The sequence below is a fragment of the Astatotilapia calliptera genome, chromosome 16 (genome assembly GCF_964374335.1).
Source record: "Astatotilapia calliptera chromosome 16, fAstCal68.1, whole genome shotgun sequence".
NCBI lineage: Eukaryota > Metazoa > Chordata > Actinopteri > Cichliformes > Cichlidae > Astatotilapia > Astatotilapia calliptera.
The window spans coordinates 11,825,709-11,851,909 of record NC_137437.1 but is presented as its reverse complement, the minus strand read 5'-3'; the positions used below and the strand labels follow the sequence as shown (position 1 = coordinate 11,851,909).

General features: G+C 38.9%; 1 protein-coding gene and 1 long non-coding RNA gene across 2 annotated transcripts in view; both read left to right on the top strand.

Annotated features, from left to right (window-relative positions):
* kcnh3 (potassium voltage-gated channel, subfamily H (eag-related), member 3) overlaps positions 1-26,201 on the top strand; it is a 186,803-nt gene that overhangs the window by 44,763 nt on the left and 115,839 nt on the right. The gene's annotated exons all lie outside the window — the stretch shown is intronic.
* On the top strand, positions 42-352 carry LOC145419341 (uncharacterized). Its single transcript, XR_003269905.2, has 2 exons — positions 42-181; positions 265-352. It is a non-coding gene; the product is annotated as an uncharacterized LOC145419341 (long non-coding RNA).

Here is a 26,201-nt window from a genome sequence, read left to right as displayed (position 1 = left end):
GTAGGAACTATTGTACTGCATTTTGGTTCCACTGGTGCAGCTGAGGGAGATGCACGCCCATGTTGATGTGTGAGCATGGCAAGTTGAAGCAAGAGAAGCCAATTTAATTCAGAGAAAGTTGTTTCTTAAAAGTATCTGTAAAGTGCTCATTTCTGCCTCAAAGCATGGGTCAGCCAGCGAGGTATGTTTGTATGTTATATAGATCATTTTATGTCTTTAATTCACTCGTCTTACTATCTCATTGGATTTTATGTTATGTTTTAGTTCGACGGTGGCGTAGTTTGTGATCAAGGTGAAGCTGTAACAACCCCAAGATCTTACAACTAACATTAAAGCCAACTTCATGCCATCAGTAAAAGAACTCTTTATTGACTTTAAGAAGAGGTAGAAGTGATACTACACTAAAAAGTGCAGTATTAGGCAAACAAGCAAATCAGCCATAAGCACAGCAGCTACACACACAACTGCATCAATTAGTTAAGCCTGAAAAGGTGCACCACTGAAAAGCTGCTTGCTTTCTTTGCTTTCCTCTGAGTGTTGGAAACAGCAGTTGGTTATTGGAATTTTCTAGATCAATGGTCAAAATAATGAACAAGGTTTTTGGACACCTAATGATCCACTGGGTCAATATAAAAGTAAACATCTAGAGCGTCAATCTGGTAACACACAATTGATACTTGTTTTATTATACTTCCAGTCACACAAGCATACACGTGGATTGTATTATGAAACTATAAAAATCACACAAGTGAACCACCATCCATCAAAATCTGACGGGTCCATGTATTATTAAAAACATGAAAAATGTGAATGTGGGATATTGAGTGAAGAACAGAGAGTGAAACGTGAATTTTAAGAGCTCCGTTATATTCTTGACTCCTACGGAGGAGGTTTAGGGTATTTAAGACGTTTAGATTCTTACCTGTTATACAATGCCATCATAGGAGCTGTCTTGTGGCTCCAAGCACTCAGCCCAAGTAATAAGGACCAACTTCATGGAGGCAGTCACACATTTGGTGTAAATCAAATCTTGGTGAGGATGCTTGGAACAACCTACGGACATCTATAGAAACTATCTGTTTGGGTATCATGGAAAACCACTTATCTCTATGAGGATAAGAGTATCCACGGTACTATTTCTGATAGAATCCGTGCTGTCAGAGTGTAAAACTTTTGAACACAACTTTAAATCATTTAATGTACACTGCTAGGAAGCAGGCTAATTGCTATTTAATACTTGTAACTTAGGTTAAAATAAGAGAAGCTAAGATCAAGTCGAAAGATAGCCAGCCTCACATGATGCCAGGACAAAACTTGTGACAGTGAAATCACATGGAGGCATCTTTTTTTGGTTTTGGGTAGATTCTTTTATTTTCCTGGATAATAGCATGCCTAGCAACTTCCAGCTACCTAATATATCAAAATAATGTCTTTAGTGATTAAGGTCAGGTTATTCATCCAACCTTAAGTTACCTTATCTGATAACCACCAGATTTAATTTGCCAGAGGATAAATTCATAAAGTATCTGAATCTTAGAAAATTTTGTTTTGTTTTTTTCCTTAATATCAGAGTACTTTACAGCTTTTCTTATACTGCAGCCATTAGGTAAGAGACATGCAAATATGCTGACCAGCATTTTTTATTAGACACACTAGTACAAGGTTGGCCCAGGATGTTAATAAAAAGCTGGAGATGGTCAGCAACAATATTCAATACTTACCTTCAGGGTCATGCTTCACATGAAGACCAAAATAGTTCCAAAGGCCAGATCTGAATGAGGGTGGGGGAGGTTCAATTTGCCATGTTGCAACGAGCTTAGCTTCTGTCTTGCTAGCTTGCGCTGCGCTCAGTAGATCTGCGCTCGACAGTGCAGCCTAGGCTGAGTATTCAAACGCGGATTCACTGACCGCAGGGCAAGCTAGCGAGACAGAAGTTAAGCTCTCCTTGCAACATGGCAAATTGAACCTCACCCCACCCTCATTCAGATCTGGCCTTTGGAATTATTTTGGTTTTCAGAATCAGAATCAGAATCAGAATACTTTATTGATCCCTGGGGGAAATTATTTTTTGTTACAGTGCTCCATTTTAAACCAACATTAAGACAAGACAGACAATACACTAACTAAGAATAGTACAATATATACATATATATACATACATACATACATAAGTCACTCATAAATAAATAGTTGGAAAAGAAACATGTGTAGTTGTAGCAGCAAACAGTGTGTTAAGTGGATGCGTTGTACAGGGAGATGGCCACAGGCAGGAATGATTTCCTGTGTCGTTCAGTGGTGCTTTTCGGTAATCTCAGTCTCTCACTGAACGAGCTCCTGTGACTGACCAGCATGTCATGGAGTGGGTGGGAGGTGTTATCCAACATTGTCTTTATCTTGGACAGCATCCGCCTCTCCGACACCACCTTGAGGGAGTCCAGCTCCGTCCCCACAACATTGCTGGCCTTACGGATCAGTTTATTAAGTCTGTTGGCATCTGCGACCCTCAGCCTGCTCCCCCAGCATGCAACAGCATAGAGGATCGCACTGGCCACAACAGACTCATAGAAAATCCTCAGCATTTTCTGGCAGATGTTGTATGACCCTGAAGGTAAGCGCGTCATGGACAAAAGTAAAACAGTATGTCGGATGTGCCACGCAATGCTCAATTACATGGGTGGGAACTAGTGCTTTAGCGCAGTTTGCTTGTTAACGTGTTGGCCGTCCAGCCCCACGCACGCGGCGATGCGTGGTAGCTCGTTAACGGAGATTTTCCGCGTTATGGTGTTAACGTTGAAGGAAAAACTGGGGTGAAGTATATCAGGAACAGGACGTTAATAGTGCTTATAATAAATTCCTTAGAATATTTACATTACTGTACAATACCAACTGTCCAATAAAGCAATATAGTAGGAAACAGAAATATATGGACTGTCCATGGATAACAAAAGGTCTGCAAAATGCATGTATAAAGAAAAATGCTCTATACAGAGAGTTCTTAAGAACGAGAACTAAAGATGCTGAAATCAGATACAAAAGATATAAAAATAGGTTAACTAATATACTTAGATTTAGTAAAAAGGAATACTATAAGAAGCAATTAGATATAAATAGAAATAATAATAAAAGATTATGGGAAATCCTGAACAGTGTTATAAAATGTGGGACTGGACAAAAGAACTATCCCAAGTATTTCATTTGTAATGACCATGAAGAATACAATATGGATGTTGTGGCAAATAGTCTCAATGAATTCTTTGTAACTGCTGGACCAAATTTAGCAAGAACAATCACTGATCCTGGGAAAGCACAGGAAAAACCCGATACACTGATTGACAGAAATCCATATTCTATGTTTCTCACAGCCGTTGATGAAAATGAAGTTCTTGAAATTGTCAAAAAATGTAAAAATCACAAATCTTTGGATTGTAATGATATTGATATGATAGTGGTTAAAAGAGTCATTGAGGCTATTATAAAACCATTTACATACATCTGTAATTTATCATTTCAAACTGGTCGATTTCCAGACAGAATGAAAATAGCAAAAGTTATACCTCTATACAAATCTGGAAACAAACACCATTTCACAAACTACAGGCCTGTCTCTTTACTACCTCAATTCTCAAAAGTTCTTGAAAAACTGTTTAAAAACAGACTGGAAAAATTTATAGATAAACATAAACTACTCACTGAGAGTCAGTACGGATTCAGATCAAGCAGATCAACATCATCGGCACTATTAGATTCAATAGAATACATCACAAATTCCATAGACAAAAAGCAATATGTGGCTGGGTTATTCATAGACTTGACAAAGGCATTTGACACTATAGATCATGATATATTAATAAGAAAACTGGAACATTATGGTGTCAGAGGGGTAGTTTTAGATTGGGTCCGGAGTTATTTAAGTGACAGAAAGCAGTTTGTGAAAATAAATGGTGGTTGCTCCTTATGTATGGACATTGCTTGTGGTGTACCCCAAGGGTCAGTTTTGGGTCCAAAATTCTTCAACTTGTACATTAACGACATCTGTAAAGTGTCCAAAGTATTAAAAATGGTTCTCTTTGCTGACGATACAAACATTTTTTGCTCTGGTGATGATCTGCAGAATTTATTGGAGGATATGACTAATGAAATAAGTAAAGTGAAGTTCTGGCTTGATAAAAACAAATTATCATTAAATTTGAATAAATCTAAACTGATGTTATTTGGAAATAGTAGTTTAAATACAAATGCAAAGATTCAAATAAATGGTGTTGATATTGAAAGAGTCAGTGAAAATAAATTTCTGGGGGTAATAATAGATGAAAAACTTAACTGGAGAGCTCACGTAAGATATATTCATTCCAAAGTATCACGAAGCATTGCAGTACTAAACAAGGCAAAACAGGTATTCGACAGAACATCACTTCATATTCTCTACTGTTCACTGGTTTCACCATACTTAAGCTATTGTGCAGAGGTCTGGGGCAATAACTATAAAACCACATTACATTCACTTTTTACTCTTCAAAAGAAAGCAATTCGAATCATCCACAATGCAGGTTACAGGAACATACAAACTCACTATTTTTGCAGTCTGAAATATTGAAAATTGACGATATAGTGAAATTCCAAACAGCACAAATTCTATTCAAAGCAAAAAATAAAGAACTGCCAGGTAATATTCAGAGTATGTTTTTTTTGAAAGAAGGAAGTTATAATTTAAGGGGTTTTTGTAACTTCAAAACAATGAAGGTACGTACTACAAGAAAAGGCTTTTGTGTTTCTGTTCAAGGAGTGAAACTATGGAACAAACTGAATATGGAATTAAAGCAATGTCCAAACATAAAACTGTTCAAAAAGAGTTATAAAAATATGATCTTCTCGATCTATAAAGAAAAGGAAAATATTTAAATTAAGTGAATGTCTCTATTTAAAAACAAACAAACAAAAAATTCATGATGTGATATTATAGTATATAGTATATCAGAAATCTGTTCACTATTTTTATTACAAATTATATCAGTAAGGAAGCTGACTAAATATTCACTGATAATTTATGGGACAGGGGTGGGATTAAATAAGTGTATACTTCTTCCCACTCCCTTTCAACATGTAAATTAATCAGAATGTTTTTTTGTATGTAATTTGTATAGTATATTTTTTTCCTCTCATTTCTTTTCTAAATGTACTTGTATATTGTTCACATGTTGAAATAAATTACCAATCAATCAATCAATCAATCAACGTCATTTCAGATTAACGCTGACAGCACTAGTGGGAACACAACGAATATGACTGCACATTTACTCCGACATCATCCTAGTGCAAAGACAAGTGGAAGTAGACAAAAACAACAAGCACGCATGCTACAAACTTTACCTGAGCACATGATTCTCCTTAAGGGGACCTGATATGTTTAATATGCTGCTGAGAATATAGCCCAGAAGAAGCGGATAGTATAGCTTTTATTTTGGAAAGAGCCATTTCTCTGTAATAAACTCTCTTTTCCAAAGATGAGTGATTTCTCGATCAGATAGATTTTTTTTTATTTTATTACTTTGTTGTTTCAGCAACATTAAATTTAAAAACTGTACTTTTGAGTTAAAAGATATATTTATAATTTTAATAACAAATTAAAAAGGCATGAACATTTTTTTTGTATCAAAAAAATATCGAACCGTGACACCAAAGTATCGAACCGAACCGAACCGTGAATTTTGTGTATCGTTGCACCCCTAACATATTAGGGGTGGGTTTTTATAATCGATTTATCGATTAAAATCGATTCTGGCTTGGATAACGTGAAATCGATTCATTAAAATCCTGAATCGATTTTTTAATATAAATTTATTTTGTCCGAAATGCCAGAATCTCAGGTGAAACCTCCTCAAAATTCAACAACCACCAAACAGCTAAAACAGTAAATGAGAGCAGGAACACGGCTTCTGCACAAAGACGTAAACACACAGCGCAGACCCGTGGATCAGAATCAGTTAGATGTCGCCTTTCTCACCGATGGCACGGACACAGTCGGGGCTGAAAGCCGACAGCTCGCTGACTCTGATGTGTTGGCAGGTCCGTGCTTTGTGTTTACGCCCCTTTTACGCTGATTCTGAGGCTGCAGGTTTGATCTCTCTCCAAACAATATTGACCGAACCAGCAGCAAAAGAAGATCCAAACTACGCTTCACCTAAACATCGTCATGAATTCCCTCTGACGTTTACTGTTTTGCTTCCACCACGATGCACAGCTCTGTCTCTCTCTCTCTCCTTCAAGAACAGGTTCCCATCTAAAAATCTGTTTTCTGCATTATTTGCTTGCTTATTATGCACAAGTCTACAGTTGTTTACAAAAAAACGCTGTTTTTTTTTTCCTTTTTCTTACTTCCGAAAAGAAAACCTCATTTCTGCCGTTCAATACTGAACAAATTTAAACTTTTTAAAATTATGCAAAATGCAAAACGCTCAGCTGTGTCTCTAATAAAACCTCTGTAACGTCAGAGGTAACGTTCATGTGTTGATTAATGGTTTTCTTTCGTTTTTGATGTACTGCAGAATATTTTTATAAAATCCCAGGAAAACCACCTTCATGTTTTTCTGTGTTTTATCTTCAGCTGCTTTGACACAAAGGCCTCTGCTGTGATGCTCACACCTTTGATAAAGTCTTGCGTGTGTCAGCTTCCTTTTTATAGATAGAAAAATATGTAAATGTACTGATCTGAATTATAATATTTCTGACTGTCAAAATTTCCCTGATTCGAATCGAATCGAATTGAATCGAATCGTGGATCAAATCGATTAGGGACCTTGTGAATCGGAAACGAATCGATTCTAGAAATCAGTGACGATACCCAGCCCTAATATATATATTATATATTAGTAATTAACACATTCACTTAACATTTGTTAGGCAAATGGGAGCCAAGAGGGCACACAAAAACAGATAGTATTATAAAGAAATACTCTAGTAAAAGAAGTACTGATTCTAAATTTAAAAAGTACAGGCTCTGCAATGTACTCAAATTAAGAAAGTAAAAAGTAGCTCTTTGGAGGACGTTTCTACCAGCTATTTTTGTGTAATGCTAACTGAACCTATATTAATGTGATATTAAAATAATATTAGTAGATGGGAATACAAACTTTAGTCTGATTTTTAATTTTAATTGTACTCAGTCTGAATCAGAAGGAAAACATCTATTCTCTGTTGGAGGAACACAGTCAGGCTTAAATGGACTGATTCTTATACAGCGCTTTTCTACTCTCCCGGAGTACTCTATACAACATACCACATTCACACCTATTCTCACTAGCACTGTCTCTAAACTTAGTGTTGTCTAATTACATTCACACTCCAATGGATGCATCGGAGAGCAACTTGGGGTTAGTATCTTGCCCAAGAATACTTAGGCATGCAGACTGGAGCAGCCAGGGATTGAACCTCCAACCTTCCGATCAGTAGGTGACCAGCTCTACCTCCTGAGCTACAGCCACCCGCAAAATACCACCCACTTAAATTGGGATTCAGCAGGTGTGGGAACACTGAACTACTCAGTAAAGTACAGATACCTGAAAAGTAGAGTACAGTAACAAAGTGTTTGTACTTTGTTACTTCCAATCTCTGTTAGGGAGAATGTAATAGGGGTAGACATTTATATGGAGGGTTAGCCTGTGCGGGTGAAAAGCATGGTCCATTTCACACATGCTTTGTCCTGTAATGGAGGCAAAGTCTATGTGAGACAGCATGCTGTGAGATGTGCTCGCTTTTCACCTTGGATCAGGCAGTAAAAGTACAAGAAAGCTCAACATGCTGCATCCTGTCAAAACAGGTACAACAACAGAAGTAATGTGTTTTTGTAATGTTTCCAACAGCTGCTGATTATCTGCTAATGCCTGCTGGAGTTCAACATTATCAAAAGGCGATATATGGCACACGTGCACCGCAAAGCCACAACCAACGTGATCAAAAATGAACATCCTTGAGATGGTGATTTTGATCACTGTCACCTGCTGCAGGCTCAAGTATTTAGGTAACAGTTTTATCATCATCATTATCATAGCACTTTAAGAACACACCAGGCAGACCAAAGTGCTGAACAACACAGATCAAAAAGCCTTGGTTGTCATATTCAGGCCGGTCAGACATCCGGATGGATAATAATGTCTGGCGATCATAGGAAAAAGTACAACAGACATGTAACGCAAAGTTAGCTAAAAACAATAAAACAAAACAAATAAAGGAGAGCGATAGACGGCGTGCCGAACACACAGGCGCCATTTTATTGTGAGAAACGTTGTTTCTGTGCCTTGAAATCAATACATTTGGCTAGTGATCTTTGAATTCAAGTGAAACTCTGCTTTCTGTGAGTGTAAAGACATTTAACTACATATTAATCCCTGAGATATTTTAATATAAGGTAAAGAAGTCAATTTCAGCAGCACTTCTCAGTTTTTCTGCATGATGAATTTTTAAAAATGATAGCTACAGTGGACAAAAAGATAAATACTTCAATAGCATGAACTGATATATACAGATTTTGCTTCAGTGTTAAAATATTAGCAAAAAATAGCTAATAAATAAAAATACAAATCTAAATGTATGCAAATCTTTAGTTCCATATTAATGATGTGGCATGTTACTCTATGCACATAACAAGACTTTCATTGGAAGTCCTGCAGAAGTCCAGTCCAGCTCTCTGTCTTACTGACTGTCAACTCTCCCAAGACCATTTGCAGTGAGGAGACAATGTTAATCACTACCTGTTGTAACAACAGTAGTTGTGGATAAACTTGTTTGTCCTGCCATTACAAAACTTTGAAGCTAATTCCTTCAGCAGAGATCAGGTTAGCATAATTAAAGGTCCAGTGTAAATACTCACTGTTGGATTAATGAGCCTGGAACGCTGAGACTGGGAGCCTCTGGGTAATACGTGACAAAAGGGAAAGAGAGGAGAGAGAGAGAGCATAAGGTTAACATATAAGAAAGGTAGAGAGAGCTTTTAGGAGGCAGGATGAGAGATCCATGATGTTCAGTTGTGAAGGTAAAAGATCAAAGAAAATTGAAGAGGTTCGTACAGACAGACTGGAGGCAGTGTATTATTTCCTTCTCTGCCTCACTAACAGAAACACGCAGTACCCCAACACTGATCTATCAGCCCTTTAAGTTTCAATGAGTTTTCACCAATTACAAATGGCACACACACACACACACACACACACACACACACACACACACACACACACACACACACACAGCAAACATCCACGTGGTGGAACAGTGGAGTGCAGATAAGGGAACAAAAGGCTGTTTCCACTGTGTCAGCAATTGTCCCAATCCAGCATTTGGATTTAATAATTATGAAGATTCTCAAATCAGCGGTAAATGAAGCTGTGCTCTGTTTTACATGCACAGAGTGTCACCAGCTTTTTGCTCTGATTTATTCCTCTGTGCTAAGATTTAATGAGAAACACGCGCAGAGACAATCATGTCATCGGATGGAGGAATCAGTCAATAAATGTAATGTTTTTAATTCCATGTTTCAATTTGGTAAAAAAAATCTTTTGTTCTTCCTTTAATGAGCCTTTGAGAAAAAGCTGTAGACTGAGGCACTTGTAATCCTTATGTTTTGGTTATACTCGAGATTTTTTCCCCCTTATCTGTTAAGGGTGGTGAGCTAGTGAACCCAGACGCGGACCTCTCGTTAAAGTTGAACAGTGTCTTTATTTACAGTGAAGCCAATCCACAGTTATCCACAGTGCAAGTCCCTTCAGTGCTCCTCTCCCCGTCTCCCCTCGTGTGTCCACACAACTCCCGTGAATCAGTGACGTCTCTCCTTCCGTCTCATCCGCTTCCTGAGAAAAGGCAAAACAGACACAGTTAGCCTCCCTCAGCTATCAACCACTTGTTTTACCCTTGCTGAGCTCAAGTCACTACCAGGCTTGGTGCAATACTCCAGCGCTGTCTGTTACTCAGCCACACCATTAAATAGCTCTGCCAACGACGGTGGATGATTGGCAGCAGCTTGCGAGGAATCAGTCGCAGGTGGGACAGCTCAGAGTGGCAGCACTTCCGGGTCCGAGATCTCCCGTTGCTACGGGACCGCGTAACAATCGCGGCGGGGCCGGAGAGGAAAGACAGAGCGAGAGAGAGGAGAACAAACACACACACATACACACAGGTCGCCGGTCGGGGCACCGTCAGACCTGACATTATCATCTACTGTCAGCAAATTGTGTGTCTTTAAGGATGCAGCAATTCAAAACATGAATGTGGAAGATTGGGTAGCCTTGACTCAGATAAGTTGTTTGGTGTCTGAGTTTGAGGAAAGTTTGACAATGAATTACTAGAATGTGCAATTATCCCAGGGTTTGGTGAAACACAATCAGTGGTGTTGCAGATTATTTTTGAGAGACACATTGTAAGCATTTGGACTTCTTTCAAACTAGGGAACAAAATGCATGACAACTCAGTCTGTAGAAACACTGCAGCATGGTGTGCGATGTAAACAGAAACACAATGAAATGATCTGCAAACCGTTTGAGCCCTAGAGTAGATTGAAAATAGTCAAAAGAACAGCTCAGATGCTGAAGCTGAGATTTTTGCCATAATGCATGGCAATGAAGTCAGGCCATTGTCAAGCTTACTCACAATTCACAGATATATTTACAGGTGTGTATTCAGCAGGTTGAAGGGAGCAACTAAGGCTGGCAGTGACGCTACAGAGTCTTTTAGTAAAGATATTTATGAAGTCTCTCATTATAAAACAAGGGAAAGTGAGCAGGTAGGTGAGTGACGTCAACAGGCTTTGAACTCAAGTGAGTCTGGAATCTGGGATGAGAAGAAAACAGAGTAAGTACTGAGAAAGAGCACTTGGAATAAATGACAGCTTTACTAGTTACAGCTAAAAAGCCTGTAAAAGCCTGCCAAAGGGACGGTGGTCGTAAAGGCAGGAGGTTCAGATGTTAGATGGACGGTGGTGCTACCTCACAGCAGGAAGGTCCTGGGTTCAAATTCGCCATCTGGGCTTTCTATGTGGAGTTTGCGTGTTATCCCCGTGTGTACATGGGTTCTCTCCGGGTGCTCCGGCTTCCTCTCACAGTTCAAAGACATGCAGTTAGCAGGGTTAGGTTAATTGGTGGTTCTAAATTGCCTGTAGGTGTGAATGTGAGTGTGAATGGTTGCATGTCTCTCTGTTAGCCCTGTGACACACTGGCAACCTGTACAGGTTTTGCCCTGCCGTTTGCCCTTTTGGCACCTGGGACAGGCTGGATATGAGGATGAATTCCTGGTCATCTGGGGCCTTTCTGTGTGTGACTATTCTCGTTATGTCTATGACTTCCTTCCACACACTCAAATAGGATTAATGAGTGATTCTAGATAGCTGTATCTCTGCGTTAGCCTTGTGATGAAAATGTCGCCCGTCCAGTGTGCACCCTGCTTCTCGCCCTAGCTGGGATAGGCACCAAGCTCCCTTTGACCCTGAATTGGGCTACGTCTACACTGATCTGGATAAATTCTAAAAACACTCTGTGTCCACACTATTGTTTTCAATCGATTCAGAACGGTTGTTCATCCGCACTGAAACGACTGAAACGCTTATGTTCCTGTACTGTGCATGCGTGAAACGTAAGACGATTCAACCTGTGTCATTTCTGTCTGCCGTTTATTTACTGTCTGGCTCTTTTTTAATTGGACTAACAATGAGGTGGAGTTGTTGCTGCGAGTAACACAAAAGCGCAAAGTTGCAAAAGCGAGTGGGAATTGAAGAATTTGAAGAAAAGCTATCTGGAGCATGTATACACTGATATTAATCTTTAATAGGGCTGTCAAAACTGAGAGCAAACAAAACAACTGCTGTATAATGCCCTCCACTATCTTGACTGCATCATATGACTAAAATGCTTCATCGTTCCCAAAAGTCTCCATTTGTGCAGTCTACACTGCGATGCAAAAATGGCGTTTTAAAATGTATCCGCTTTGGAGAGCGTTTTCAAAAAGCTCTGTTTTCCTTGACCAAAAACGGCATCTCAGTGTGGACAGGAGGCCAAAACAGAGAAAAAGATGTGTTTTCAAACAAAAACGCATTCGTGTGGACGTAGCCTCGGATAAGTGGTTGAGACAAGGTATAAGAGATGCATATCCAGGTGATGCCTTTCTCAGAGAAGGCCTTGCGTGTTTATACAAAATGATGCCAAACCACTTTGTCATGTATTACATCAGGATTTTGAGTCTGAGTGCTAAACCGGCTCGTCCACAATCCAGAGCTGTCACCCACTGAAAAAAAACCTAGTTTACCAGCTAAAACAGCATCTGATATGCCATCTTTTTCAAGTTTTTTCTGTTATATATTGGCTTTAAATTATTTCAAATCTCCATTCTGCATTTAGTTACATTTTACACAGGATTTAAACTTTTATGCAAACTGTGTTTCATAAAACTTTTTCCAGTTTCCACAGTGGTACATGCCACTTCGCTCGCCATTCTGCTCGGAGTATTAGAGCAGCAGGTACGGCTCGACTTGAAGAAGGATTAAATGCATGTCACTGTAAATTGGATAATAGGAGAGGATGATCCAAAGATGAAGGTGAAAAAGCTAAGCCTAAATGTTAAATATGTGCTTACTTTGGAGCAACAGGAGACGTGTGTGCCTCATACACAGTGCACACACCGAGCTAGATGGGGGTGGAAGAGCTTTGAAGCTCATCCAAAGTGAAGAGGGGAAGAGGAGCGTGTTTGTTACAGACAGGAGATGACATTGCCACCACCCGACAACCACAACGCTTATACATTTCTGTGCAGCCCACACATAATAGGACGGTAACAGTTGGGGCTCTCTGTCCCTTTTTCTTTCCTTCCCTTCATCTCACTATTGTGCTTCTGAATTTCTTCTTCTTCTCGCTTCTCCACCTGCTGCTGCTTTGCGTTATTTGCGCTCCTCAGTCTTCCCGCTCATCCTCTGCCCCTCCGCTCCTCTGTTTTGGGGGTGGTACCGTGGTGATATGACAACACGTGTTTCCGAGATCTCAAGGGACAAACACAGCAGGCAGATAAATGAACCTTGTCGTGTGTAAGCTATCAGTCTGTGTCCTTGCTCCCGGTTTTACGCATGTACAGTATATTGGCACTTTGACTCAAATAGCAACAGACTCACCAAATATTTTTGCAGAGACGTTTTTTTTTCTAATTTCTAATGATTTGCATACGTTTGAAGCTAAACTTCAAACTACTGTGAATTTACCTTTTGGCTTACAAATTTACATATATGATGTTTTTATGTTAGCAAAAATGAGATTTTAGACCTCAGATATCAACATGATGTAAAATTAGATCTACAAAATGTGTCTTGTTGGCTGGTTGGTCCACTGTGTGGTCACAAGTAAATGCACATGCATACGTTGGCCTTGAAGCTAGAGCGACTACAGTACAGTAATTTGCATTCCTGTTTGGAAATGGTCCCTGTCCTCATTATTCAACTTCAACTTAACGTGGAACCAAATCAATGAACTGATCCACCATTTCTGACCTTATTAAGCAGCTGTCATGTGACCACTGGACGCAGAAAACGCTGTCTTTGTCAGTGATTAAAGCCTAACGTGTGAACAACAATACGTGGATGCATTAAAGCAGGTTTGAGTTGCAGGCCTGCATCAAAACTGTGTAAAATACAGAAAATGCAATGAAAAGAAAATTAAATGAGCACGTATTAAATTGATTGAGCATCAGGTCGGTTATACTTGTGGATATTGATCTGGTCAGTTAACTAGCAGAGGGGGTAGTTAATCCGTTTCAGCTGTTTGGTGTTAATGAAATTAACACAAGTGCACCCGAGGGGCAATAATTAGACAACCAACATGACATTTCTGCCTTTTTTTTCAGTTTCATTTTCAGCCCTCTGTAAATTCATCATTTCCACCAAATCATATCAGTGTAAATATCCAGCACGATTTCTCTTTTGCTGTTGAGGTTTGATGTGTTTACAAGGTGTTCCTCTAATGCTTCAAGTGGTGTAGTTTTGAGGTGCAAAAATATCCTTTTCAGAGGTATTTAGTACGTAATGAAAGTGTTTCCCACAGTTGAGGATTCTCTTTGTGGTAGTAGCAGTTTGTCTCTATGGTGAGTATATTTTTGTATTTTCTGAAAAAAAAAAGTAACACTGCACTGTTATTATTTACCTCTCTAGACTTCAACTCTTGTGCTGCAGATGTTCTTCCTGATTCTGTTCTACAGCATCAGAGTGCTTTGTGTTCCTGCACATGAACAGGTTCATGTGGATGTTTTTGTATTTCCTGCATGAATCTATGCAACCTGCACAGACTGGATGCTAATCAAAACATACTGAAGGTTAAAAGAAAAAAACATCAAAAACAAGTTCCAACACGTAGAGGAGGATTTTGCACAGAATTAAATGTTAGTCAGATTCTTGTCTGTGACTGATAGTGTACTGGCGTGAAACCTAATAGACTATAGTAAAGAACTGCACTTTATACATCTTAAATAAACTCCCAATTCACTAGTAGTGATTAATATGAGTAGTTATCATGGTTCATATGATTAACCAGCACCGGCGCATACCAGTGTACCACAGAGACCTGTCTATGACAGCCAGCACCCGGAGGAGGGGCAGCAACTATATAGTGTCCATGGGAACAAACTACCAAGGGATCAATATAGTACACCATGTGTGTGTTGCTGCAAGTAGTAATGAGAGTAATTGGAGCTATTTATTCCATGTGATGTAACAAGGAAATGAGCTGATCACAGATCTTGTGATTATTGAAAGGCACTAACGAGCTAAAATGAAGGAAAGACACAAGATAAAATGTGTCCATCTGGTGTCCTTGTACAGGAGTAAAACATTAATATATATATTAATGAGCTTGGTTAAACCAGCAAATACTGTGTTGCATTATCCACAAGCACACTGCTTCAGACTGTTTAATTCAAAACGTATTTTAGCACCATTCATCACGCAGGATCAGCTCTGTTTTTGGTCTCCACTGAAACAAATATCTGCTTCTTCCATTACTGAATGATGTTTTATCATCTAGCAGCTTACTGTATCTGTCTGCTATTTGGTTGTATGCAGTCTTTAGACTCAACCTGTTAGAGTGAGCTGCCACCAGGAACCCTTTATATCACATGATCCTAAAAGCACTGATTATTGTTACTGTCACAAACCTAAATAAAGCTTTCTTTCCTAATCATCATTCCAGAGTTTCTCTCTATTTAGCATCAGTCGAATCCCTGTGCTATAGAATGTAAATTTTAAAAAAAAATAGATGAAGGTTAACATCATGCTCTCTGATTTATTATGGACTAGCTTTTGAAGTTCAGATGAGAGGGTGGAGTGCCCCCATGTTATCAGCACCTTGTTAGCTTATGTAGCTATTGTCTGTATGGGTGTAGCACATGGGTGCAGATACCTCCATTGTGCTGATGTTTCAGTAAGACATTTATTCATCCTAAGCAATGATTCCAACCCCACAAGCAAGGCTGTGAAGTGTAGTTAATATCCTTGTTTGTTGCTAAGGTGCACACTAAATATTAGGCCACACCTCCTAATATTGTAGTGTCATTTACCTGTAGTGTCATTTACACAGCTGCAATCTAAAATGTTTGCCTTTACAAACAGGAAGGAGCTTACTAAATTCGAGTTCACTGTAATGTAATAGGATGTCAAGGTTGGAAAAACTAGATACTCTATGATACAAAGTGTCATATGTAGTAGAGGTGGGAATCACCATACATCCCACGATACGATATTATCACAATACTTAACGCACGATACGATATTATTGCAATTTTTTAAAATATTTTGCGATATTCAGATTCTGTACATAAAGGTAAACTTTATCAATATTCATTGTATCTAATATCAAAGTCTTGCACTCAGTCTTTCTCTCATTTCAGTCAGTTTTATTGTTGATAAACTGAACGGTTTGTATTACAGTCTAGTCCAACTTAACTGAATGCAACCATCTGGTACAATTATAGCTATTCTGAACTATGCAATTTGTGAAAACTATGCAGCCCATTCAGCAACTGAAGAATTTGAAAGTAAATTAAAACAAAATATAATTTTACATTAAATAAAAAAGTTTTAAACTTAATTAAAATAAAACATGTCTTAAATTAAAATAAGTAAACTGTCATGTTTATTGCTGCCAAAAAAAAGTTAAACACATTTGGACAGTGAAGGAATGTCAGGATTCTTGCTCAGAAAAAGGATCAACATGCTCTGAAGTCAGAGCACAAAAACTTTTTTTGTAACAAAATATCGATTTCTGCTGTCCCTGTATCGATACATTATTAACAAACAAAATATCACGATACTACACAGTATCGATTTTTTCCCCCACCCCTAATATGTAGACAGGTTTACGAAACACAGCAACTTAGCCAAGAAGTGGCAGCCACATAAAGTTACAGAGTAGGGTCACTGAGTGCTGATCTGCCTGTATGTAAAAGTTGCCAACGTTCTGCTGATTACAAGACTGCAGATTTCAGCCTTAAGTGGTCATTAGTGGAATTTCTGAAGTGCTAAGATTTTAGCACTACATGTCTGGAAGCATATTCAGTTAATCAAAAAAAAAAAATCAACACTCTAAATGCTTTTTTAAAAACTATTACCTACTTATTTATGTAGTAACTGCATGTCCTGTAGTGATTTTGTGACTATACAGAAATTTACACACATGTACTGCAGCTGTGAACGGAAACGTGTGAGAATATGAGGAAAACCTGTGCAATTTTGGGTTGCACCAATGTGTGAATATTGCAGCTAATATTCTTGGGCATTTACCATTAGCTGGTAGGTATTGTGTGGATACCACCAGTAATGTGGAGATGTCTGAAGTGGTGTTTCCTGCTGTGTGTTACATATGATAAACTGGACTTTAGTTTATCATATAATATATATTAACTATATATATCCTATCATATATATACTACTTATGTATTAGCGTGAATTTGGGTCAAAGGTGATATTTTGCACCAGGAGAATTGTAGGATCAATCCTATAAATTGCAAATACTTATTTTAGCCAAGCAGTGTTAGATGAGACACTTTTGGACACTGTGGAAAAAAAAATCTGAGATTTTTTCCATGTCTTATGAAGGCTGTTTCCACTGCTGCAGTTCAGACTTCAGGTCCTAGTGTTCTGTGTGTTTCCCCATGAGAACCAACTTTGTTGATGCAAAAATTGTCAAAACAATTCCAGATCTGGTTTTAGTCCTTAAAACTAACCTTCTGTTAAAGATGTCTGAAAATTCCAAAAGCTTGTCATGCTGATATTATCAGGACCTGCCACAGGTTCTTAGTACTTGATAGTACCGATTTTATCATGTCATGCTTTTCTGTCTGCACCATTCTTTGTTGGAAACAGTTAAATATTGTTAAAGATCAAAAGGCTAATATGATTAATTTAATTGTGATACTCGTGCCCCATTCATAACGCATGTAGTTGACAGGTATTTGCACACAGGAGCTTTTTGAATAGCTCAGTACGAATGATGTGTGATGGCATGTGTTGCATGCAGTGTTTTGATCGGAACTGGTTGTGTTTTGGGGTTGGAAGAACATTCTGAGCATAATGAGGCATATGGAGCTCCTTGGCCTGATCCACATTCTCTCTGCTGCCCTTATTCTGCTTCTTCTCTCTGTTCTGTTAGAATGCATTACAGATTGCTGTGGGTGGATGGTGTTGCATGGTGTGAGAGGAAAGCATCATCAAACAGGCATACATTTGTTTGTGCACGTGTTTTCCCAAAGCTTATGGAAGGTTTTTTACGGATTGGTAGGGAGACAAAATCCATTCGGAGCACAGGGATTGGCATTAGCTGGTCAATAACAATAATGTTTTTTAATACATAATCTTACTATAATGATTGTTGCATACTTATGTCTTTTACCTAACTAGACATGTTAATCAATTATATCATCATCACATCCTTACGAATTATATGTATTATGAGGAGTAACTGATCTCAACAAAAAGGTGACATGATCCATGACAACGTTGTTGTAGCGCTGTGGCAGTGGGACTGTATTGTCATGCATATGTGCAAAGTGTTCATCAACTGTGACGCCAATAATGTTTGTAACTGATGACTTAGTCTAAGACAATGAATATACAGCTTGCAAAGGAGAAGAAAAAGAAATATATGTATTATGTATTTGTGTGCATTTTTCCCTTTGATAGTGTTTTATAAACAAAGTTATTATTATTCTTTTTTGTGTGGCGCTTTGTATGATTTAATTATTCAGAAAATGCTCAATTTATTTTGTACCTGTATGAATAAGTTGTCACTATGAGGAGATCTGGCCTCAGATAGCTGTTCTCTTACTGCACAACATTGTCCCATTCTTGTCTTTCTCGAGCATCTCAGAGGTCCAGCCGTGAAACAGGCTCTATTTCAGCCAAGACATCAGTCAAAATGCTTCAAAGCATTTCCATCCTCCTGCCTCAAATCCCAATCCCTAAAGAAGCACAGCAGATGAAAGTGCTTTGGCAATATTCAGATTAGGGAGGTTAGCTAGACTTTAGAACACTGTGGAGTCTGGAGCATGTCTTTAAAAGAAAAAGGAAATCCTTACTTGAACTGGGTCATAAGTGATGAAGTAAAAAAGCTGATACAAATTGATTAATCAACTCTGTATTAATGATTCCACTCTAAAAAGTAGTGCGAGGGTACGCTAAGGCTACGTCCACACTTTTGTAAACTGAGATTTTACGTAAAAAAAAAAAATCCTGTTCACATGTAAATGCAAAAAACAAAGTCAAGAACACGCCAAAGCAACAGGTGGCGATAAAATCCTAACCGTGTAGAAATGTTGGCCAATCAGAAGTCTAGAATCCTGGGAGGGAAAAAGTAAAAAAAGACCGTGCATAGAAGCAGAAAGGAGTCCCATGTGTGAACAGACAGCAGCAAAAACACAAGAAAACATGTATATGTAAGTGTGTATAAACTGTAGATAGTAAGATTAAGAGCAGCAGTATTTTGTCTGCATCCGCCATGTAGAAACACTAATGTGGCAAACAACGTGACACCAAAAAAGGCGCACACCTTCAAAACTGCGTGACTAAATCTCTGTTTTCCTCGTCTACACGATATTTCGAAAATCTCTACCATGGTAGGAGTTAAAAAAATCTCCATCTTGGGTGATGGAAAACGCCGTTTACATGTGGCTGAAAGGCCCAAACGCATAGAAAAGGCTGCATTTTCAAAAATACCTGTGTAAGTTTGGACGATGTAGCCTTAGAAACCCTGCCATGAATAGATTTCTTTTACCAGTCATCTACTTTACTGAAGGTCAGTTCTCAGTGTTTGTGCAATTCTGGCTTTAAGGACAAGAACTGGCCTCTAGCTAGCTCACTAACTGCGACACTGCAAATCCAAAACACAGATTTGATTATTGGCCCAAAAAATTTCCTAAGCTGTTTTTTTTTTCACATCAGTTTTCAGCAACCCTATTCACCATCTTGAGTTCTTTAGCATCCATCCATCTATTTATCCAGATGGCCCATCCCAACTGTAACAGGCCAAGAAGCAGGGGACAGCCTTGACTGGTTTCCCTGGACCAGTACTGGGCAGTTTTCTAACATACTGATGATGCTCATTTACAGTGTTGTGCAAAGATCTGTGAGGCGTTGCCACAGTTTTGGGGTTTTAGCTCATCTTCTGTCTCGTAATGCGGGCCATCAAGTTTACATCAGGTCTCTGTGAGCAACTATTGAAGGACTGCTTATTCTTCTTGTTGTTGTAGACAGCTTCTGCATGAGTCAGTGAGCTGCTCCTCTGATTGTACTGCATAACAGAAAGGAATTGAACCCCTAAAGCATTTGGAAGGTTCTAAGTCAATTTATTTCTGTCAGTATTACTAAAAGTTTTCCCGCTCTCACAGGACACAGGTACAGTATAAGGCACTGCTTAGATGTCAGACACTGATCGTTCTTTATATATTTGTATCACTTATTTTGTAGTCTTGCTTTATGCTTTGTGAAAGCACTTATTCTGCCTGAGGCTTGTGCCTATGTTTTTCTGTGACAGCTAAATGGTTGACATTTTTCAGTACGTGGTTCCTAAACCATAGAACACATTTCCACAAGCATTCCCAAACAATCAGGATCACTACAAGTTCTGAAACATTTAGTCTTTGGTTTGCATCCCTTGAAATGCAGCAGTCATCCATCTGTCCCTGGTAAGAGACATCTGGCTACTTCCTAGCAAGTCAGTTAGCTTTCTCAGTATTCCATAGTAGGATTGTCAAGCCATTAAGAAATTAGTAGTGATTATTCACAAAAATATTTCACCTGTTAAAATTCTTCCCAGATTAAAGACTGTAAGTACAATGAGATTAGATTTTTATATGGGTTTTATTGGCCATGCTTATTTTATTCTACAGCTGCATCAATAAAATGTTCACCTCAGCACGATGTCTCTTCTCTCTTTGCATGTGAATGCATTTTCTGGAGTTCATTGAGATAATGCGCTGTAACCCAAAGGTAGCTGTGATTCCCAAGAGATGTGAAGTATTCAACAGTAAGTGTTTCTCATGTACAGCTCATGCATCCTAGTGACGACTGGTGCCTCTTGAGGGTGGCTCATAAATTCAGTTACCATTCAGGACCCAAACAAATTGTCTAGTATAGACTTTTGTCCTCCTCTGTGGAAATTGGCCTGCGTGCTGTGGCTGTCCATTTTATAACTGTTAATTTTGTGAAGGCTGACAGGTCTATTGATTTCCACCAAACCCTGTTGATTGTGGTCTGTTGTATATCTGTAGGGCTAATGCTGTTGGTCTTTTTTCTTTTTGATTTCCATGGTGGTTAGCAAACAGTGTTATGGCGCTTTCCAGCATGCTCTCATTCCCAGGGGATCTGATATGGCTGTTTTGACAAAGCAAAGCTCACAGAAAGATACAGATGTCCTTTAGCATCAGTGCCAGGATTACAGCAATAGTGAGACCTGTCTCACTGAATGAGGTACTCTTTGTACCATTCATGTGAAAAAGTCTAGGACAGAATGGGATGTGTTCACAGCTTAGGGGTGACATGCTGCTCACGGGAGTACAATACAGACTGGACGATTCGTCTTTTGTCTTTGTTCCTTGGTGACCAGCATAGCTGACAATTTTCCACAGAGCAAAGGACAAAAGCAGCTTTCACAGCCTGCATCATCTAAATGTCTGTGTTTGTGGCTCCTTTTTATTATTATCATTAACCTTTATTTAACCAGGAAAAGTCCCATTGAGATTAAAAACCTCTTTTTCAAGGGAGTCCTGGCCAAGAGGCGACAACAGTTCCTCCTAACTTCATTTTAAAGGTTATTGTGAACTCATAAATCTAGACAGCTGTCTAACAAGCACTAGTTCCATGCTCCAAGAAAATGTGGTGCAAGAAAGACTTGTCCACTGTGTTCACGGCAGCTCGTAAAGAAAATCAAACCAATCGCCAAGACGGTATTCCCAGTCCAACGACGAACTCTCTCAAATCCTCTCTTGAGAAATGTTGATGAGCATTACTAAAGAATAAACATTGGGTCTCTGGTGTGGACTAACACATTTATAGGGCAGCTACGCCCTCTACCTAGAGACGAGAAACCCTGAGGTTTTAAGTCAAAGGAGCTTTGACTACGATGACCTGGATGACTGAGAACCTTCACAGACACCTGAGGTTTTAATGCTGTGAGAAATAAGCTGGGGTGTGCTTTCCCTGTCATCTGAACCCAAACCTGCTATGAGGTCAGAGACTCCTGACCTCATAGCAGGTTCCTGTTATGTAAAGTTTTACTCTACAGTGTGTTTGCATTTCAGTTTAACACTTTCATTTATATAATTATATTTGCACTATTATATAGCACTTGTCTGACTTAGAAAGTTAAACTCCTTTTTGCTGCAAGGAGACCGAATTTCAGTCCTAACGACTACATATAAATGACAGGATTTAATAATGTCAGATAGTAAACTAAGATTGTCCAACACTGTGGCCTGCCAAGGCTTCTACTTGTGCTTTCTCTGTGGCTTTGTGATATTTGAGGTTTACGACTGCCCTGTGAAAAGGTTCACTTAGCACTCTTTTGCTATCCAGCTGAGGTGGACAGATTTTATACTGAGCCTAGAACATTACCATTATTATTCATGTATTCTAAGATAGCAGTTGGTGTATTCATGTTATTTGTTGCACATATACGGTTCATATACATATATGGCTGACACATTAAAGAAAAAATCCTGCAAGCGTTAGTAAGGTGCTGTTTGCCTCTGAGTATCTCCACAGCTACATGGCATAAATTGTACATGTCTCCCTGGTGGAAGGACTGAATATAATCCACCCTGATTTGTTATTCTGATGATGGGGTCGAGGGCTTTCAAACATGTTTCTGCTAAATCTCACATAGCTGTGAATGGTGAGATCTGGTGAGTGTGAAAAACATGATTCTCATGATTTAAAATTATTCAGTGCTTTTAACAGCTAGGTACAGTATGTTGAAAGAATCAGTTTTTAGGATGTGATACAGTCACAGTTCTCAGTACTTACACGTAATAGTTCCTTCTTGTTGTCAGAAAAGCTTTGGCAAAGGTTTAAAAGATCCATACATGGAATGTAAGAGGGCTCCATAATCCTATTAAAAGGAGAAAAATACTCACCTTTCTGAAAAAAAGAACACGTTGATATTGCACCTTTGCAAGAAACACATCTAGATGATGCAGAACACCTTAAATTACAGCAAGGTGGAATTGGACAGGTATTTTTCTCCTCATTCACCTCAAGAAGTAGAGGGGTGGCAATCCTTGTGAGGAAAAGCCTCCCTTTTTCAAATACAGAGTGTGTTAAGGACAGGCATGGAAGGTATGTTATAGTCAAGGGAATATTATCGGGTTTGGCTATTTCCAGTGTTGGGTAAGTTACTTTAAAATAGTAACTTAGTTACATTACTAGTTACTTCTCTCAAAAGTAACTCAGTTACTTCAAGTTACTCGTTACTTTCAAAGTAACTAGTTACTAGGGAAAGTAACTTTGGTTTTACTCAGAATTCTCTTGTTAATGTGTTTCTTCCATAACTTTGCCAGTCTTCTAGCTTGCTTACTTGCCACAAGTGCACTGTGCCACCTACCAATAGAAAGGAAAAGATAATGTGCATATTTCCCTGAGAGAAATCCCACACCTGGACCCTCATTGACTGCTGCCATGATTCTAGCCTACGTCACAGCGTCATGTGCGCCTTTTACATCCAACACAAAAACTGCAGTCGTGGTGCTTTCGATTGTACTCAGAACTCAGAAATTCTGCCTTCTGAATAGGAAGATGTAGGTAACACCAGACTTCAGATGAGCTGCATACAGGGCTGGACTGGGACAAAAAAATCGTCCCAGGCATTTTGACTAGAGACCGGCCCACCATTATAGGAAAAATCATAAAGCCTTTGAATGAAAATAAACACTGTTGTGACAGTGATGTACACTGTTTTGATGGTATATATGCATCAATCTATCAATCGTTTGTTGTAAGATTCAGATAATTATTTTTTAAAAGCTAGACATTTTAAATGAGAATAAGAAAGAAAAGTATTTCTTTGTGCCCCCCTCTGCCTGTTAATGCCCTACATGCCCCCCTGGCAACACTTTGCTAGATCCGCACCTGCACAGTTACCAGCTGTCAGCTACGTAGAAAAGGATCCTGGTGTTATTTGTCTCTCAGAAACAGTTCATAACTTCCCTTCAACTCATTCATGTCACCTAAAAGGTAAACCTGTTTCTCCATCACCTGTTCAGCTCTGATGATCCAGTAAGGACATCTCCTGGTTTCATCTTCATGTTTCCCTCTCACCAGATAACCAAACCATATCATGACCAGCAGCTTTTTTGCAGCTGTGGCTCCAGCAAACATCAGCTGATACTAGAAATTAATGTTAAATAAATTCTAACAATAGCTGATCAAGCTTAAACGTGCTGCTGTTGTTTAACGCGACATCTGCTGGTTTCCTCTTTCGGCGCAAAGTGAGCGATAAACAAACAAGAGAGCCGATCAGCTGATCATTGATCAGTTTTCATGATTGAAGTAGAAATGGGAGAGGGAGGGGGGAGAATGAAAGAAGAAGAGGCAGCTGTGCAGCGTAAACACAGAATAACTCCAGCTTTGTGCCTTTTTCATTGTAGCTGAAGTACGGGACAAACTGTTCCTTTTCACCTCAATAAGAAACGCGTAATATTTTCTCTGAATACCAGACGGGACGGTTGGCAACTCTAATAACTTATGAACAAAATAAAGTTCAACATCATTAACTTCATAGCACCCACCCAGCTGTATAGAAACTCCGTCATGCTAGCTAGCACGCAGTACGGAAAAAGTCAGAATAACGAAAATAAACTCCACCTAAACTTGGTTCATACCTGACCCAGAGAGACTGCAGGTCATAACTTCTTACCTTCTGCCTCCCTTTTCCTTCATCCACCTGCTGGCTTCCACCACTTGCTAATGTTACTGAATCTGTGGAAGCTCCGCGATAGCCACCACACGAAGTAACGAGTAACGACCCTATCTAAATCCCAGTAACGACTAACGCGTTCCTGATTTTGGCATAATAACTAGTTACCGTGCTCGTTACCACAATAATAACGTAGTTACTGTAACGCGTTACTTAATAACGCGTTAGTCCCAACACTGGCTATTTCTATATTGAATGTTTACTACTCTCCTGCACATCTGTCTGATTTTATGACTACACTATTTACAGACTTCGCTGAGATTAATTCTGACATTTCTATAGTGGGGGGAGATTTCAATTGTTTCTTCTCCAGGCTTAGTCTGCCTACTATAACAAATAAACAACAGACTACCCTTAATGCTCCCATTTCTAGAGAGGAAGTACTAAACGCTATAAAAACTTTAAAGAACGGAAAAGCCCCAGGACCTGATGGTTTTTGTAGTGAATTTTATAAAGAATTTAGTGAGCTGTTAATAGACCCATTACTTAATATGTTTAATTATTCGTTCTTGCATAATAGATTACCTCAGACTCTAAGGGAAGCTAATATTTCTCTTATTTTGAAGAAGGGGAAGTGCGCAGAGTCTTGTTCCTCTTATAGACCGATAGCTCTTCTAAATGTGGACCGGAAGATACTTTCTAAAATATTAGCTACTCGACTCGAAATTCTCTTGCCTGTAATTATTAAAGAAGATCAAACAGGCTTTATAAAAGGCCGTAATTCTCGTAATAATGTCAGGCGCCTTCTCAATCTAATTCAGGCTGCTCAGCAAAGGAACATGGGCGGTTTGGTGCTTTCTCTGGATGCTGAAAAGGCTTTCGACCGGATAGAATGGACTTACTTATTTTACACTTTAAATAAATTCAGTCTTGGTGATAATTTCATTAAGTGGGTAAAAATTTTGTATGATAATCCTCAGGCGTCCATCTTGTCTAATGGACTGAAATCAGATAGTTTCCCATTGTATAAAGGAACGAGGCAAGGCTTCCCACTGTCACCTCTTTTGTTTGCCATTGCCATCGAACCATTAGCCGAGGCTATAAGGACGGCACCTGATGTACGGGGCTTGCAAATCGATTATGAGCATAAGATCAGTTTATATGCAGATGATGTTTTAATATTTATTTCTGATCCAGAGACATCAGTACTGGCTTTACTTAACATTATTGATACATTTAGTCAATTTTCTGGTTATAAAGTAAATTTGACTAAGTCAAAGGCTATGCCAATTGGGAGCCTTAATTTAGTGCCAACTGGACTGTTTTCTTTCCCCTTCAAATGGTCCCCCACAGGTTTTGTATACTTAGGGATATTTATAACTCCAGAATTTAAAGAAACGTATAAAGCAAATTTTGTCCCTCTGTTCGAGAAGGTAAAGCAGGATTTGGAGAGATGGAATTCCCTACCCGTTTCCTGGCTAGGACGTATAGCTTTGATTAAGATGACTATTTTGCCTCGACTGTTATATCCTGTCCAAATGATTCCAGTTATATTTTCAAATAGAGTAATGAAGGATCTGAATGGCTGGCTAAGCTCTTTTATATGGAGCAAACGCAGACCAAAACTTAAGATGGCTACACTGCAGCTCCCAGGTTCAGTAGGAGGTCTAGATTTACCAAATATTAGAACATATCAATTGAGTACTCACATGAGCTATATTCATGACTGGGTCACAAATAATTCACACTCTATCTGGTTGGGGATTGAAACCTCTCTTTCAAAGCATCCAT